Genomic DNA, 16835 nt, shown 5'->3' on the forward strand with positions numbered 1-16835 from the left:
TAAATATGTTGTGCTGATAAAAATCCATTATCATCCGTGTTTCTAATTTCTTGTGTAAGTAACAAATGTATGCTGAAGAATGAATCATGGTATTGGAAAACTAAGCTATATATTTGATGTTTTTTACTGATCTGGCCCAACTAAGAACATAAAGTCTGTATTCGGCCCCTGAGCAAACAACATTGTAAATAAATGCACATGTAAAGAAAATATGTTAGAGTCAAGCCCCAATGGTCAAATTAAGCCCATCCAAAGGTTTTTTGCAGCCAGTGAGATTCATTATTTGAACTGCCCCGCAGTCTGCAGCAAGCTTGCAGCTAACAGCTCTTTTATATGCGCAACTACTACATTTCCCACAATGCCGGTGTGGTGTTCACACACTCACAGAAGAAGAGATAAAAAGGGAAAAAGAACATAAGTTAGAAGGATTGCTTTAATTTCAATATATTTAGTTCTAGATATAGTCATTATTTATCTAAGCAGTTGCAGAATTTGCCACAAAACACACGACTATACTATTGGGTTTCACCAAAGACTACGGGCTTATTCTCAAAAACTACTGTGAACAATGACAAATGTCACATCACACAACGAAGATAGATCAATAACCCTTAAAAACCCCAAAACCCCCATACAGATTGTCATGATTGTTTTCTGTTTTTAGTGTCAATAAATTTGTTCAAACCAAAAAATACAGTAACAAAGCAAGATGATAGGTTGATGGTGGACGCATCAGGTTAGCACTGCTCGTTCTATGCGTTTATACTGTCATTGGCGTCGGTATTAAGAGTATTGTTAATTATTAATTTTACAATTCTAACCATTTTAACATAGTTAGAAGTAAAGCAGCCGAGTCCTGCCATGGCCGGGCATTATACCGGCGGGCGGAGACGTAACTGCGTGAGATTCTTGCTCAAAGATGTTGTGGCAATTTCGGAGGGAATGTCAAGGACGGATTTTATTAACAAGTTTGTTGAAAAGATTCTGAAGTTTAAAAAGGAGGAGGTACATGCTGTCATAAAAATGACTTCTGGCAAAGGCTTTGATGTGAGTTTTGAAACGGCAGCTCTTTATCAAGAGTTTTGGAATCGCTTTGAGGGAGTGAGGTCCCAGTTTTCAGGATTTACAGTGGAGAAGCTGACTGATAATGCTAACAAGATTGTAGTTGTTAGAATGTTTAGTGAAATAATCAGTGCTGATGACGTCTGTTATTGGTTGAGTAGATACTGCTCAGTAAAAGGCCAGGCTATGAAGGTGAGGTGTGAGAAAGGCTATTGGAATGGTGCCTGGAGGGTACCAGTCCAATTACGGCAAGATCCTCAGGGCTTTCAGGGACTGAAACAAATTCCGTCGACTATATTCCTGGGGGAAAACTGTGGCTTTATCCACTATCAAGGGCAACCGAAACTCTGTCGCAAATGTGGTGAGCATGGGCATCTGGCTGAGGTATGTGATCGAATTTTTTGTGGAAAGTGCAGAACAATTGGACATTCCTTTGAGGAATGTATCAATAGCAGAAAATGCAATCTCTGTGGAGAAACGAATCACCTCTTTAGAAACTGCCCGAATTTGTTTGCTAACAAATTGAAAGCTAGGAAGGCAGTTAACAAAGACAACAAAGACAATGAAATGATGTCAGACAACATAGATAATGAAATGAATAAATGTCACAAAGACAATGAAGTGAATAAAGATAACAAAGACAATGAAATTAATAAAGTCATGGAAATACAAAATGAAAATGAACAAGAAATTAATGAAGTTATAGAAATACCCAATGAAGATGAACAGGAAATGAATAAAGTTATGGAAATACCCAATGAAATTGATCAAGAAATGCACAAAGAAATTGGACAAGACAAACAAATTGAAAAAACAGATGTACCTACCAAAACCCCTGGAGCAGAGACCAGAGAATCAAAATTGAAACAGGAAGAACCTGGAAATTCTAATTCGATTTCTCATAAAATACCTGAATTTGGACATGACAAACGAATAGAAAAAGCAACTGCCACTCCGAAAACACATATTAATCAGGAAGGGCCTGGAAGAGAGTTCAAATTAGCAAATTTGTTTGCTACGCCATTGCCGGGATTTGGAGAAGACAAACAAATCGAAAAGGCGAATGACTCTCCAAAAACCCATACGGGCACTGGAAAGAGGAGTAAAAGTAAGACAAAATTGGGAGTGGTGAAAAAACCAGAAACAAAGATAAGAGATTTAGAAGAAAGCCGATTGCCGGTGAATAAGCCCACAAAGGAACTGTATGAAGTTGAGACGGAGGAAGTCGGGGAGGGAAAAAATCTGACCCATTGTGGGCAAGGAAGTAAGAGACCCCTTGATAGGTCCTCTGGCTCACCCCCTAACCCAGAAAAAAGGGGAAGACCTGGAACCACAGACAGAGAGTCAGAGGGTCCCAGAGTTTTCCCCGGTGAGTCTCAAAATGAGGTACTACTCTTAAGTGATGTGTCTGACTGATGGAGTTGTATTTATCCTACAGTTGACATTTAATATGTTATATGTGTTCTCAGCCATTATTGAAGAGTTCTCAGCCCGTAAACTAAACTCCAGGGCCATGAGTTGTTTTTTTATGTACAGACTGTGTTTTTGTTCTCACATACCAACGAAATACATCCTGACCTGGCATCCCATAACTCAAGATTGTTCTTCACCAAAGAGCCTGGGGAAAAAGGAGTTTCCCAGGACCAAGGTCACCTGTCATCATTGGATGGAAAGCAGACCTTCGAAAGAAGACTAATCAACTCTACGTAGCAAAGGCAAAAACTGAATATTAGAAGGGAGGTTTTTCGAGGAGATCCTCAGAGCCAGAGCCGAGCCGAGCCAGAGCGCAGCAAGCAGGGCAGAGCGAGCGAAAAGATGTCTAACAACGGAATGTCGGCGGCTCTCAATATGATGATTAATAAAGTAACTAATTATAAAGAACCGATTCTCTTTGTCCTATATTGCAGAGCGTTTTATTAAAAATGTTGGGGACATGAACCTAACATTTAATTGGTCCTTCAAAACCGGATTCCAAGATACCAGATGATTCCAGGACGCGAGAGGAAAATCCAGGAAAGACTGTGGCCACAGCATAAAGACCCTTTTTCCGGGACTGGACCTTCCCTCGCGGGCTGGGATCTGACGGTTGACGGAAAGCCAAGGACTTAGAGAATCGTGAGTAAAATTTATTCATAACATTGTGTAGATAACCGGTAAAAGAAATTGACTCGCGAGAGCGCGGGGGGTAGATTCTTAAGGTTTAAGAATCCTCCGTCGAAAAGATTAAGAATTCTCTGTAGAAAAGGAAAATCTTAACAGAGACAAAGTTTAAGAATCCTCCGTTAAAAAAAAAAAAGAAATTACGGGGGGCAGATTCTTAACAGAAAAACCCTGACAATTCTAGACTCTATCAGGTAAATAGTTTTCAGACAGTTAAAATTCCGCGGGAGGTGTGGACTCCCCTAACCCAGCGCTTTAAAGTTAGTTAAATTTCACAAGGATGTGCGGAGTCCTCTGTCAACTGAAAATAAGTGGAAAGAAAAAAAAAATAAGAACAAGCGATGTAAGAGCGTGATCACGATAAAAAACAAGACGTCTGTGTGATTGAGAAAGAGCGAATGAAATATAAAGTTGCCCCTGGGCAATTGTATTTTATAAAAAAATATAAATGAGCTATTTAGATGCGTTAAATCAAAATAATGCCAGAATAATACCGAAAAAGATAAAATATTCCTGTTTTCAGTTCAAAAAATTGGTAAAAAAAAAAGGACTGGGAAGAATAGGAAAAATCTAATTGAGTGAATTGAAATACACTAATTTGAGATAAGGGCATTTTTATACCAAAAAATATTGAAAAAATTGTTTATAAATACTTTTTTTCTCTTTCAATTAAAATGGAAAAAATGGATTGAGTGAAATTTAAATGAGTAAGATAACTCATAAATAAATAGATGCCATTTTCACATTAAATAGGTGAAGCTAAAATAGTAGATTTAATTGGTTTAAAGAAAAAAAAAAAAAAGGAGAGAGAAACATAAAGGGGAAAGTTAATTAAATATTAAGAGAGATAATTTGGTGAAAATTAAGTGAGACTAACCTTAATACAATAGATTGGAAAAAAACCCTTACTTTTTCAACATTGAACTGTTTTAAATCTAGAGTAAGTAAATGGGTAGAGTGGAGCACATTATAGAGTGCTTTTGAAGATCTTCATTGACTTGAAATGCGTTGTTTAGATGCAAACCATTTGCGATTTATGGCATTACCTTTGTGGAAATACCGTAATGTATCCTAAAAAGGAGGATAACGAATATACAGGGCCATATAGTGAACCGCGTCGATTAAAGGGAGGAAGAGCAGGCACACAGTAATATGCCTCGCTCCACGCCGCCCCCACAATATGCCAAATCATTCACATGCGCTAACACCCCCCAGGCCATTTACCCACTTCCGAGGAGAAGCCGTGAAGAGGGTAGGGTTTTACCGCCCGATTCTCAATGGCTAAAAGGCCAAGTGGACCCCCTTATTGACAGAGTAAAACATAGATATAGATAACGAGAAACTGATTAATCCTGAGTAGGTCAGATCATGGGTCATAGCACGGCCTTGGCAGTGATTAATTAAAAAGGGAGTTATTTTTCTGGGTTGAATAATGGTTTTAAATCTAGAAGGGGGATTCACACGTGACACCGAGCAAGCTGTGAATAATTAAAAAAAAAAAAAAAAAGAGGTGAATATGAGGACGCAGGAATTAAGTGGACACTAAATTAAGGAGAAGATAAGGTTATAGTTATAGTTGATACAATATTTACACAGAAATATTTGCATGTAAGATGTTACATACAGTTGAGATTTGTGTAATATGCATTTGGTGAAAAATAGTCAAAACATGTGACAGTAATTTTATAGATAAGCTATAAAAATAAAAGAAAATTATATAAAGGATGAAAATCTATTTGAAGGCAAATGAACATAGACATAACATATTGTTTTGCTTTAGAACAAGAAATGAGAGAATTGCAAAGTATTACAATAATAAATTCGACTACAAAAATACTGTAGTGATACAAAAACTACACTATTTTGTTGCCATAATGAGAAATATTATAGACTAAAAAATATATATATATATATATATATATATATATATATATATATATATATATATATATATATATATATATATATAAGGAAGGAAAAGTTTGATTTTACAGCAAAAGTGTTGCTCTAACGTTGTTTTTGAGATTCAGAATTTTGGTTCTTGTCTCATTTGGACTCAACAATCCGCTGAGGAGAAAATGGAAGAACGGTGAGGAAAAAAAAGTAGCATTACTAACGATGATGAAGATATTTGAATGGGATGAACGATGGTAAGTGAAACACCAATTTTTATGATATTAAAGGAATATGTCAACAATAAAGGCGTTACAGGTGAGAACCAGAAAAGTTTTGTGTTCATATTCGGCCGGTATGAACCATAACTATGATAAGTAGATCTCATCTTGTTGGAATCCATCACAGCGATCATCGAGCAGCGATTGGAGGACACCCTGAACTGGTTGCAAGCCAATTGCAGGGCACACAAAGATAGACAATTCACTAGCTCATTCACACATAGGGACAATTTGGACCAGTCAGTCCACTTGAAATGCATGTTTTTTGAAAGAGGAAAGTAAACCGTAACAATGAGAGCATGCAGGCTGGCTTGGAACACACACACCTGTTCCCAGGTCCTTAGTAATGCCGCACACGTGCTGGCCACTGCGCCACCGTGCTGCACACACATATATAATATATATCTCATCTCATCTCAGCAGCTGCACCGCTTATCCTCAGTAGGGTCGCGGGGGTGCTGGAGCCCATCCCAGCAATCATCAGGCAGTGGGCAGGGGACACCCTGATATATATGATTTTTTTTTTAAACTGAACTATCAATAATGATAATATGATAGGAATTTTGAATTCCGTGTACTAGCTTGCTAAAAGATTTATAGATCTTGGCAGAACCCCTGAAATTTAGTGATACAAAGATCGAACTTATAAATCGGTGACAAATATAGTAGATATCTGCGTATTCATTCAGTTTTGATCATCGAATTATTAATTTATTTTCTGCATTTGTTGATGGTGATTGCGAATAACGGGCTTGTCTTTTTCCATTTTTCTACTTTCTGTACTTCTTTCTTTAACATCTTAGTACAACATAATTCGTGATATCAATCATCAAAGCAAATGAGCCGTTTGAAAGCAAGCTCTCTTTGATGAATTGAACAAGGAAAAAAGCCGTTTGTCTAATAAAAAGACTGACCTTCACTCGACAAGAATTACCAACAACAATGACGTAATCTCGAAGCGACGAGATCTCATTAGCTAAGATCGGCGTGCAGGAAAATAAAACTCGTATATAACAAAACCAAATTAACGATTAGGATTGTAATGTGTTAAATCTTTGTCAAAGAGTAAACTAAATGATAATGACAATTTAAAGGAAAAAAGTTGCGTCCCCAGCATAAATGATGCGTCTAGGACAGGTAAGTGGGAAAATGAAAACACTGAGTGTATAATACAAGATAATTATACAGAATAGTATAAAAAGAAAGAATATTTGAGTGAACAACTAATCATTTTTCGTTGAAAATGCGAATAGCAAAGGGTAATAACTTTAAGACGTGTAGTTTTGCTCTTAATAAAGAAAGGACGATTAAAGCAATGAAGCTGACTAAAAATGGTCCATGATTTTAGTGTCAATCTTCTTGTTCGTAAATGGACAAATTCAAAAGAGGCGTAAGACGTAAAAAGATTATTTCCTTAGTTGTTCTCGTATTACAGAAAAGAAAATTCGAGACTAGAAATAATTAATAACGTAGCTGAAGCTATTTCAGTCAATGAATGAAATGATTCTTTTAAACAAAGGAAAAAAAGAAAGGTATTAATAGTCGGACCAGATCATGTTGATCTGTATAGCCTTGATCACAAGGGATCTCGAAGGGCTGCATAGAACATAGACTAATGCGTAGAAGCAAAGATTGTTGCGCAGAATAAAAGATAATGAATAAACAAAATAAATACACTCAACAAGATTGGTTCATGAGTGACAGGTATGTATTGCTGTATATTGAATCAATAACAAAAGATTGATTATGATTACAGAGAGAAGAAAATACAATTAGAAAAGTTATGACATTAAGTTCGATTTGGCATTTTTAGAGATTTTTTAGATCTTTTGAGATTTTTGATGTTTAGATAGTGTGTGGGTTTGGAATTTTGACAAGTTTAGCCCAAAGGACAATTGGGAGGACAATTGATTACACACTGAATTTTTTTAGAATGAGTGTTACGATTGACAAGTGATAAACAAATGTGTAACAAATACTGACTTATGGTTTGGTTAAGTTAAAAGGAAACGGTTTCTATGGAAGAGCATTTTTAGAAGACAATGAGAAACTGATCAATCTTGAAGAGGGCCATAGGAAAAAACGGATTAGTTGATTTTGAGACATATCGGGCTAATTTAAGAATAATTGCATGGGAAATAAATGAATAGAAATTAATTAAACTAAGATAATGTCTACTAGTAGTTAAATTGAGAAAAATTTGAATAATCCGGTTAATTTACAAAAAATCCCACTACGTAAGCACAGTGGAATTAACGAGACTCTCAAGTGCCAGTGAATTCCGCAAAAAGACTCTTTCTAAGTCTCCAAAGGACATATAAATCTGTCAAAAAGAGGCCATGGACTAATTTGCTGAAAGAGCCAAAGACATCAGTCATCCATTGTCTGCGCCGCTTATCAACAGCGAGGCCAAGGGAGTGATATGGAGCACATCCCAGCTACGCTCATAAACAACGAGCTCACGGGAGTGTGGGGGTAACACACACGGCGAGACGTAAAGTGTTGGGCCTGCGGTCGAAAGGTCACATGTCCTTTGAATGTGAAGAAGAAAGCTCTGCTGAGCAACACCAAACAGCGTGACTAGGCCAAGATAGTATTCAGACAAAGTCAAATAGATAGATAGATAGATAGATAGATACTTTGTTCATCCCCGAAGGGAAATTCACATTTCCAGCAGCATCCCTGAGCTGAGAACAAACGATCGAGAACAATCGAAAATAACACGAAGCTGCTGGAGTGGCTGCCATTCGTGACGGCGCCGGAAGAAACGATTCAATTTGAATCATGTACAAACAAACAAACAAAATATTATTGCATATGGTAGCAGTTCTTTTATCGAGCAAAATATAGAGTGGTTTTCGAGTGCCCTCTTGGAAACAAATGAAAATCATGGAACTTCAATGGACGCTCAGATGCCAATTTTTGAACGCTCATTGCAAATCCTGTTGCGTTTTTGCTTTGGAAAATAATTGTTCATAAGTATGAAACTGATTGTGCTTACTTGAATAATGATTTGTGTTTATGGTAACTGTGTGTACAAAATAATGTATGCCATAGCAGCAGTATTCTTACCTGACCCACTCAAGTCACTGTTTAAACAGCATAACTGGCTTATGGATAGATGCGTACCGCATATCTCGTTGTGCAAAAAGAAGAGCATCAAATGGCAAGACTTGGAAAAATTAGTGTACAAAGGAGAAAGGCTCTTTTCTGGTCGGTGACAGTGCAGTCAGAAGTACACTTAATAGAAGAACAAGAATGACAAATCTTTTTAACCGGAGAGGACGAGGAATTCCCGAGAAATTATGGTCTCAGGGGCCTACTGACGTGGGCCTTGTAAGAGGGGCATCTCCTGTAGTAGTCAGACCAAAAACAGAGCATCGCCCTAGAATAAAACAATATCCACTCAAGCCAGATGCTATGGCTGGGATACAACCAGTGATTGAAAATTTAATAAAAGCAGGGGTGTTAGTGGAATGTGCCGACTCTCCAGTAAACACGCCACAACGTGCACTCTTGGTTAATATCGTGGACCTATAACAACTCTGTGACAGTGACTGTGCCACCAAATGCCACCATTGTGATGTCCATACCGATAACCTCTTTAAAAGGGTTCCAGTGAGGCAGTCTAGGGAGACAGCCAACACATATTACTGGGCAAGGGTGGGAGGAGTACTGGTGGTACGTGTTTGGACACGGAGCGTTCCAAGGGTGGGAGTATTTGGTTATAACGGAAGCAGGGGAGTACTGGACCCCAGGGGACAGCTCTGAGGCCCAGTATTTCAAAAAATCGGGTTAAATTGCAGCATCAAGGAAGCAATTTACAACTGACTATAACCGTTACAAACCAGACAATTCGACCTCCGGGATCAGATTTTTTTTAACAGCACGTGCTGGGGTTTCACGTTATGGGCCTGGTCCTCGGGCATGGACCCCTTTTTTTTTCCCGGTCGTAGTGTGTGTAAATGACAGTATGAAACCGACTGATCAGCCAAAATTAAGTAACTACTCTGTAACGACAAATATCACATCAGTAAGCATGTCAGTCGAAGACATTAATGGGTGGTTCAAAGTTACCACAGGAATTTCAAGGATAGATAACAACTGGTTGCTAATGGCTGAGCAGGCGGCACATGCTGTCATGAATGATTGTGTTGTGTGTAGTCTGAATGATATACAATGTCACCAAATGTTGACAGTCAATATAACATTTAAACCACTCTCCCGGAGTGACATCTGGTGGTGGTGTGGAGAAGACAAGTTGTATGATAGACTACCGTACAATACCACAGGATTGTGTGCATCTGTGTCTCTTATTTTACCTGTGTCTATAACCGCCACCACAATCCCTGAATTGCTAACATCTGTGAAGAGCTTGTTACCACATGCATGGAAAAGTAAAGGTCTACCTATGCCTGGAGTGACAATGATCCTACATACATCGACAGTATCGGTGTTCCAAGAGGCGTACCAGATGAATACAAATTAGCAGATCAAGTAGCAGCGGGTTTTGAATCTTTGATTTGTTATTGGTGTACAATTAATAAAAATGTTGACAGAATAAACTATATCCATTTCAATGTGCAGAAGTTAGGAAACAAAACAGAACAAGGTTTCTCCGCCATACACGAGCAACTCTCTGCTACCTCCCTCATGGCTTTCCAGAACCGGATTGCTGTTGATATGCTACTGGCTGAAAAGGGAGGGGTCTGTTCTATCTTTGGTGACCAATGTTGCACGTTCATACCGAACAACACGGCAGCAGACGGAAGTCTGACAAAGGCCCTGGAAGGCCTCAGGTCACTTAACAACAAGATGAAAGACCACTCAGGAGTTGACACATCAATGTGGGATGGTTTTGGAGATACGTTTGGGAAATATAAAAAATATTAATATATGGCTATAGCCGTTTTTGCGGCAATTCTCACATTGTGTGGATGTTGTTGTATTCCGTGCATAAGAACATTGCTAACGAGACTAATTACAACAGCTCTTGCCCCAATGCAGGCAAAGATGGTACCTTTGTATGCTCTGTTGCCCTCGGACACCGATGCTGACGATGACTCTGGCAATTACCATAAAAATGACGATGGTGAAAATTGTAATGACACAAATGTTGATGATGATTGCCTGTCTCTGCATTTTCATGATTTTTACTCAGATCCTGGTCATTATGACGACAACCTCTAAGTGTAACAACTGTTGTTGTGTTCATGATTTCTCTGTTGAAAATCGTATTGCGAAGTGACAGTTGAATGAAGTATTAAATCACCGATAGGATAAAGAGGAGGGAATGATGGAGTTGTATTTATCCTACAGTTGACATTTAATATGTTATATGTGTTCTCAGCCATTATTGAAGAGTTCTCAGCCCGTAAACTAAACTCCAGGGCCATGAGTTGTTTTTTTATGTACAGACTGTGTTTTTGTTCTCACATACCAACGAAATACATCCTGACCTGGCATCCCATAACTCAAGATTGTTCTTCACCAAAGAGCCTGGGGAAAAAGGAGTTTCCCAGGACCAAGGTCACCTGTCATCATTGGATGGAAAGCAGACCTTCGAAAGAAGACTAATCAACTCTACGTAGCAAAGGCAAAAACTGAATATTAGAAGGGAGGTTTTTCGAGGAGATCCTCAGAGCCAGAGCCGAGCCGAGCCAGAGCGCAGCAAGCAGGGCAGAGCGAGCGAAAAGATGTCTAACAACGGAATGTCGGCGGCTCTCAATATGATGATTAATAAAGTAACTAATTATAAAGAACCGATTCTCTTTGTCCTATATTGCAGAGCGTTTTATTAAAAATGTTGGGGACATGAACCTAACACTGACACAGGTGACACTCTCGATGATCTCGATGATCTCGATGATCACCAAAGAATGGACTCAGATCCCCCGGTTTTGTCTAACTAGTTTTAATACTTTAACAACAATTATGAACATTACATTCTCTACTATCAATGTGAGAAGTGTGAGATCAAAGGTTAAGGCTCACAGTGTTTTATCGTTCTTAAAAACTATCAGAACAGATGTGTTTTTACTACAGGAATGCTGCATCCCCTTTCTAAAAAATTATAAACAGTGGGAAGAGATTTGGCCATATCCGTCATTATGGAGTGGCTCGAATGAAAACCGTAACGATGGGGTAGCCATTTTAATAAACAACCCTCAACTCATCATAAAGGGGAGTACTGTGATGAGAGACGGACGCGCAATCTTAGCAAGACTTTCTTATATAGGGAATGATTTTAACCTCATTAACATATACGGCCATGCCGACAGACAACTCAGGTACGAACTTTTAGAGGACATCCAGTCGCATATGCTAGGCCATCAACCACTAATCGTGGGAGGATATTTTAATTGCATCCTAAGTAGGAAGGATAGAAAGAGGAACGATGAGGAGTTTAAAGTAGATAAAACATCAACTTTATTACAAGACATGTGCCGGACATTTAAACTGATGGACTGTTTCAAATCCATACATCCAGGAGAGGAGGGCTTCACCTGGTTCAGTAGTGACAATGCCAGAGCCTCTCGAATAGACTACATATTTACGAGGGGTTTAGCACAGAGTGATGCAAGATTAATTCCAGTTTTTTTTTCGGATCACTTGCTACTGTCCTGCTCTTTCTCATTTCCTTCAGGTATGACTGTTGGGAAGGGTTTGTGGAAGTTAAACTGCTCCCTGCTGGAGGATGAGGCTCTAGCCGCACAATACAGGGAGCTGTACAAAGACTGGCAGACCCTTCAAGACTCATATGATTCACGAGCACAATGGTGGGAAATGACAAAGAAACGAACACAGACCTTTTTTAAAAATGCAGGGAAAAACAAGAAACTTAAAGAGATGAAACGCATGTCGGGACTACAAAGAAGACTCCAACGCTATTTCATCCTAACAGAAAAGGGGATGGACTTTAATGATGAAATCAAAGAGACCAAACAAGAACTAAACGCTTTGGCGGAAATAAAGAGCAAAGGCATCATAATAAGAAGCAGAGAAAGAGAAATAGAAGAAGGGGAAAAATGTACACGCTACTTTTTTAAAAAAATTATGGGCAAAAATGAGGGGATTTTTAAACTTCAAAACGAAAACGGGCAGATAACAAAGGAAAGTAGTGAAATAACCAGATTGGTCGAAGACTACTACAAAAAAATATTTGAAAAGAAAGAAACATATGAGAATGAAATGGGGCATGTATTAGATCATATTTCAAGATCAGTGCGTCAAGACCCCTTTTTAACATCGGACTTTACCCAAGACCAAATGAATGATTGCATAAAGACTATGAAAAAAGGCAAATCACCCGGGTAGGACGGACTCAACCTCGAATTTTACCGGACTTTTTGGGATATTTTAGCAGCAGATCTGTTAACTGTTTTTAACGAATTTTCCAGTCGAGACCATATGCCAGACAGTTTCAGAATAGGGATAGTTACTCTATTGCGCAAAAAAAGAGACAAAATTGACTTAAAAAACTGGCGACCCATAACGCTTTTAAACGTGGACTGTAAAATTTTCAGCAAGCTTCTAGCAACACGAATGTCTGTTGTCTTGGGAGACTTGGTTGATCCAGACCAAACCTGTGCCATTGTGGGAAGGAAGATCAGCGACAGTCTCATGCTGATCCGTGACACCATTTGTTATGCAAGAGACAGAAACATGCGACTAGCGGTCCTAAACCTAGACTTTGAAAAAGCCTTTGATCGAGTCTCGCACCAATACCTCTTCAGGGTATTGCAAAAATGTGGTTTTCCCCAAAAATACATCAAGTGGGTAGGACTGCTATACCGAGACATCTACAGCAAATTCATGATTAACGGGAATTTGTCGGAAGCAATCGAGATCAACTGCGGTGTACGTCAAGGTTGCCCTATGTCTCCCCTTCTCTATGTTCTTTGCATTGAACCTTTGGCACAAATGTTAAGAAAAGATAGATTTGTCGAAGGCATCAATATCCCAGGAAGTGGGGGACAAATTACCAAGTGTGTTTTGTACATGGATGATTTTAATATTTTGTGTACTGACCGCGCATCTGTTGAAAGAGCCCTTGACTTGACTGACCTGTTTGGGAGGGCGTCTGGGTCAAGGCTAAATAGAGAAAAATCACAAGTGAAGTTTTATGGAATGTGGAAAGAGACAGAAAAGGCAGGACTCCCGCTGACGGTGTTAAAGACAGACCAGAAAATCCTAGGGATAAAATTCAATGCGGATGGAGGAGGCGAGACCAACTGGGATGACGTGACAAGGAAAGTTAAGCAAAAACTTGTTTTTTGGTCACTAAGAAAACTGACAATTGAGGGGAAGGTCCTAATCATCAAAGCGATCATCCTCCCAATGCTTTTGTCAATCAGTTTAATTTTTATGCCTAAAAGAAACGTGCTGTTACAACTGGACCGAGCCATCTTTCGCTTTGACTGGGGCTCAAAGTGGGAAAGGATAAAAAGAGATACAATGAAAAAGAAAAAGGAAAAAGGGGCGAAAGGAGTGCCTGACCTCCAGCTTTTCCTGGGAAGCAAATATGTCTCTCTCCACTTCCAAAACGCTGTGGGCCCACCCAACAACCCGAAAAGTCAAGCAATGACCCGTTTTTGGATGGGCTCATATTTGCGGAAGCTAAAGCTTGTACCAGACAATCGTTTGATTCCAGTTTCGTTTAACTTGCCACCAACACATCTCTTTATTCGGGATTTTTTGAAGAAGTTTGATTTGGAAACACAAGAATGTCACACTTTGCAAAACCACAGGGCCCTTATTGCTATTGTGCAAGAGCGAGCTACAGTAAGCCCTGTGCGGGGGCTTGCGTTTGGCGAATCCACAACGGTTTGGAGCAACGTCAATCATCCTGCCCTCCCAAACAGACTACGAGACTTGTCATGGATGGTGGCTCATGAAGTTCTCCCAGTCAGAGCTGTGATGCACCACCGAGGAATGTCATTCGACGTGCCCTCGACCTGGCTGTGGCGCCCAGGAGTCGGTGAGGCACCTTTTTTGTGAGTGCAGTGCTGCCCAGGTCTTGTGGACAATGGCCGAACAACTAGGAAAGTTCCCGGACTTGCCAGCAGGAGAGGTCCCTGATGCACAGTACGTGCTTTACGGGGTGAGTCGGTCGAGGAGGCCTCGGAACGACTTTGCCAGGGACTGGCTCACTCTCGCCGCCATCAAGGACGCCATCTGGACCTCCAGAAACCTGCTGGTATGGAGGTGCAGGCAGATCCCCCCCGTGGCTGTGCTCCAAATGGCTGCAGATACCATACAATCTGCGAGCGGCGGGCCTAGGACGCAGCCATAAAGAAGACTCGTCTGCACCCACCCGGAGGGGGGAGCCGGAGCTACACTGTGGGAGTCCCGGCAGCAACGGCCTGGGTTGTGGAACCCAGAAGGGAGAGGACTCACGCAGAAGGGAAAGGACCCACACAGAGGACTGGAAGAATGCTGCTTGGGAGGGTGGGATGGCAGAGCTATGCCCTTGCACAATAGTATTGCCTTTTACACGCTGGTTAACTACTGTTAAAAGAAAATAACTCTGAAATTGTTTAATTGATGTTGAAAATGTCAGGAAAAATGTTAAAACGTCATATCGTCACGTCATATTGTCAGATATAACTAAATTGTGAATATGCTTGATGGCTGTGTTTTGCTGCTGTTGGTGTCGGTGGATTTGTTCAGACCGAGGACAATCGACTTTGGCCTGGACGGATCTATTGACACTAACAAAGATGTTATATAATGAAATTGTGAATATGTTTGATTTTCGAGAAGGTTTGTTCAAACCTCACTTTGTGTTTGCTGTTAAAAACGTAATATTGGAATATAATATTGTGAATGTGCTTAATTGCTGTTGAGATTGTCATGATTGTTTTTCTGTTTTTAGTGTCAATAAATTTGTTCAAACCAAGTTAAAAATTTAGGTGTCATATTTGACCCCGATCTGTGCTTTCAAACACATGTGAAGAAAATTACTAGAACCCCTTTCTTCCATCTTCGCATCTTGCTAAAATTCGTCCTATACTGTCTCAGTCGGATGCGGAGATTATAATTCACGCGTTTGTTACCTCCGTCCCGATTACTGTAATGCACTACTCTCCGGTCTCCCGAAGTCCAGAATCAAGAGTCTTCAGCTGGTACAAATTGCTGCAGCGAGGCTATTAACTAGGACGAAAAAGTCCGATCACACACGCCGATTTTGGCTAACCTGCATTGGCTCCCTGTTAGCCTAAGATGTGATTTCAAGGTTCTCTTAGTATTTTACAAAATCATACATGGACTTGCTCCCTCATATCTTTCAGATCTGATTTCCCCCTATGTTCCGGTCCGGAGCCTTTGCTCCGAGAGCGCCGGTCTTCTGGTGATCACAAGAGCCAAGAAGTGTTCCGCTGGTTCTAGAGCGTTCTCCATCCGGGCACCGGTGCTGTGGAATGCTCTTCCCCCTGAGATCCGTTCTGCAACCTCAGTGGAAATGTTTAAATCTAAGCTTAAAACACACTTCTACTCTATAGCATATGAATAACCTATACTTTTCTTGGACAATATCTCTGTATTATTTGTGATTGCAACATCCTTTGCTGTCTGGTAATCCTGAAAGGGGGATGCCACATGTGCGTTCACTTCTCAAGGTATCTTCATTTTCCTCATGTTGAGGTTTTTGAGTTTTTCCTTGCCCTCATGTTGGTTCCAGATCAGGGATGGTGTAATAATAGTCTGAAAAAATAGTCTGTGTAATAACCTCTGAAGCCCTTTGGGACTCTTTGTGATTAAGGGCTATACAAATAAAAAATGACTTGACTTGACTTGAATCTTGCACTTCAAGTTTAAGTTATCTCATTTGCTTGACTTTTTTCACATACTGGAATGACTTAGAGCAGCAGATTTGAGTTACGAAAACAAAATATTTCGATTCTTTTTCAGTGACAGCCACACCATATTAAGAAAAAATAAACACAGCTGCCAAACCTAACAGAATCTAATTATTTAGTTCATTTTATTTCAATGTGTGACAGATAATTATTTTATGAGATGTACAGTATAGATAATAATGATAAGTTCAGAACCTGAGTCCATTATACAGAAATATCTGACTTAAAATTTTCTCTAGCAGTTTATCAAAGAGACCACTAGATGTCACTTTATTGTGTAGTGCAAACTTAAATGTGTGCTAAAAACGTCAAGGAAGACTACAAACTACGGAGGCTCAAAGTAACGCTATTTTCTGGCTCACCCCTTTTAAGGTTTTTCGGTACCAGTAGCAGCAGGATGTCAGACAATTATGCCAGCTCTCTGTAAGTGAGTCTAATGTTCTGTAAAATAAATGCAATTTTCTTGACCTAAAAGTATTTTTTTAAAAGCATGTTGTATGATAATATATCAATAATCAACAAATGTGTGTAATGATAGGCAGCACTGTAGCGCGTGTGCGGCACGATTCTGAGGTCATGA

The sequence above is a fragment of the Urocampus carinirostris genome, chromosome 3 (assembly GCF_059441175.1).
Source record: "Urocampus carinirostris isolate Australia breed hairy pipefish chromosome 3, RoL_Ucar_1.0, whole genome shotgun sequence".
Classification (NCBI taxonomy): Eukaryota; Metazoa; Chordata; class Actinopteri; order Syngnathiformes; family Syngnathidae; genus Urocampus; species Urocampus carinirostris.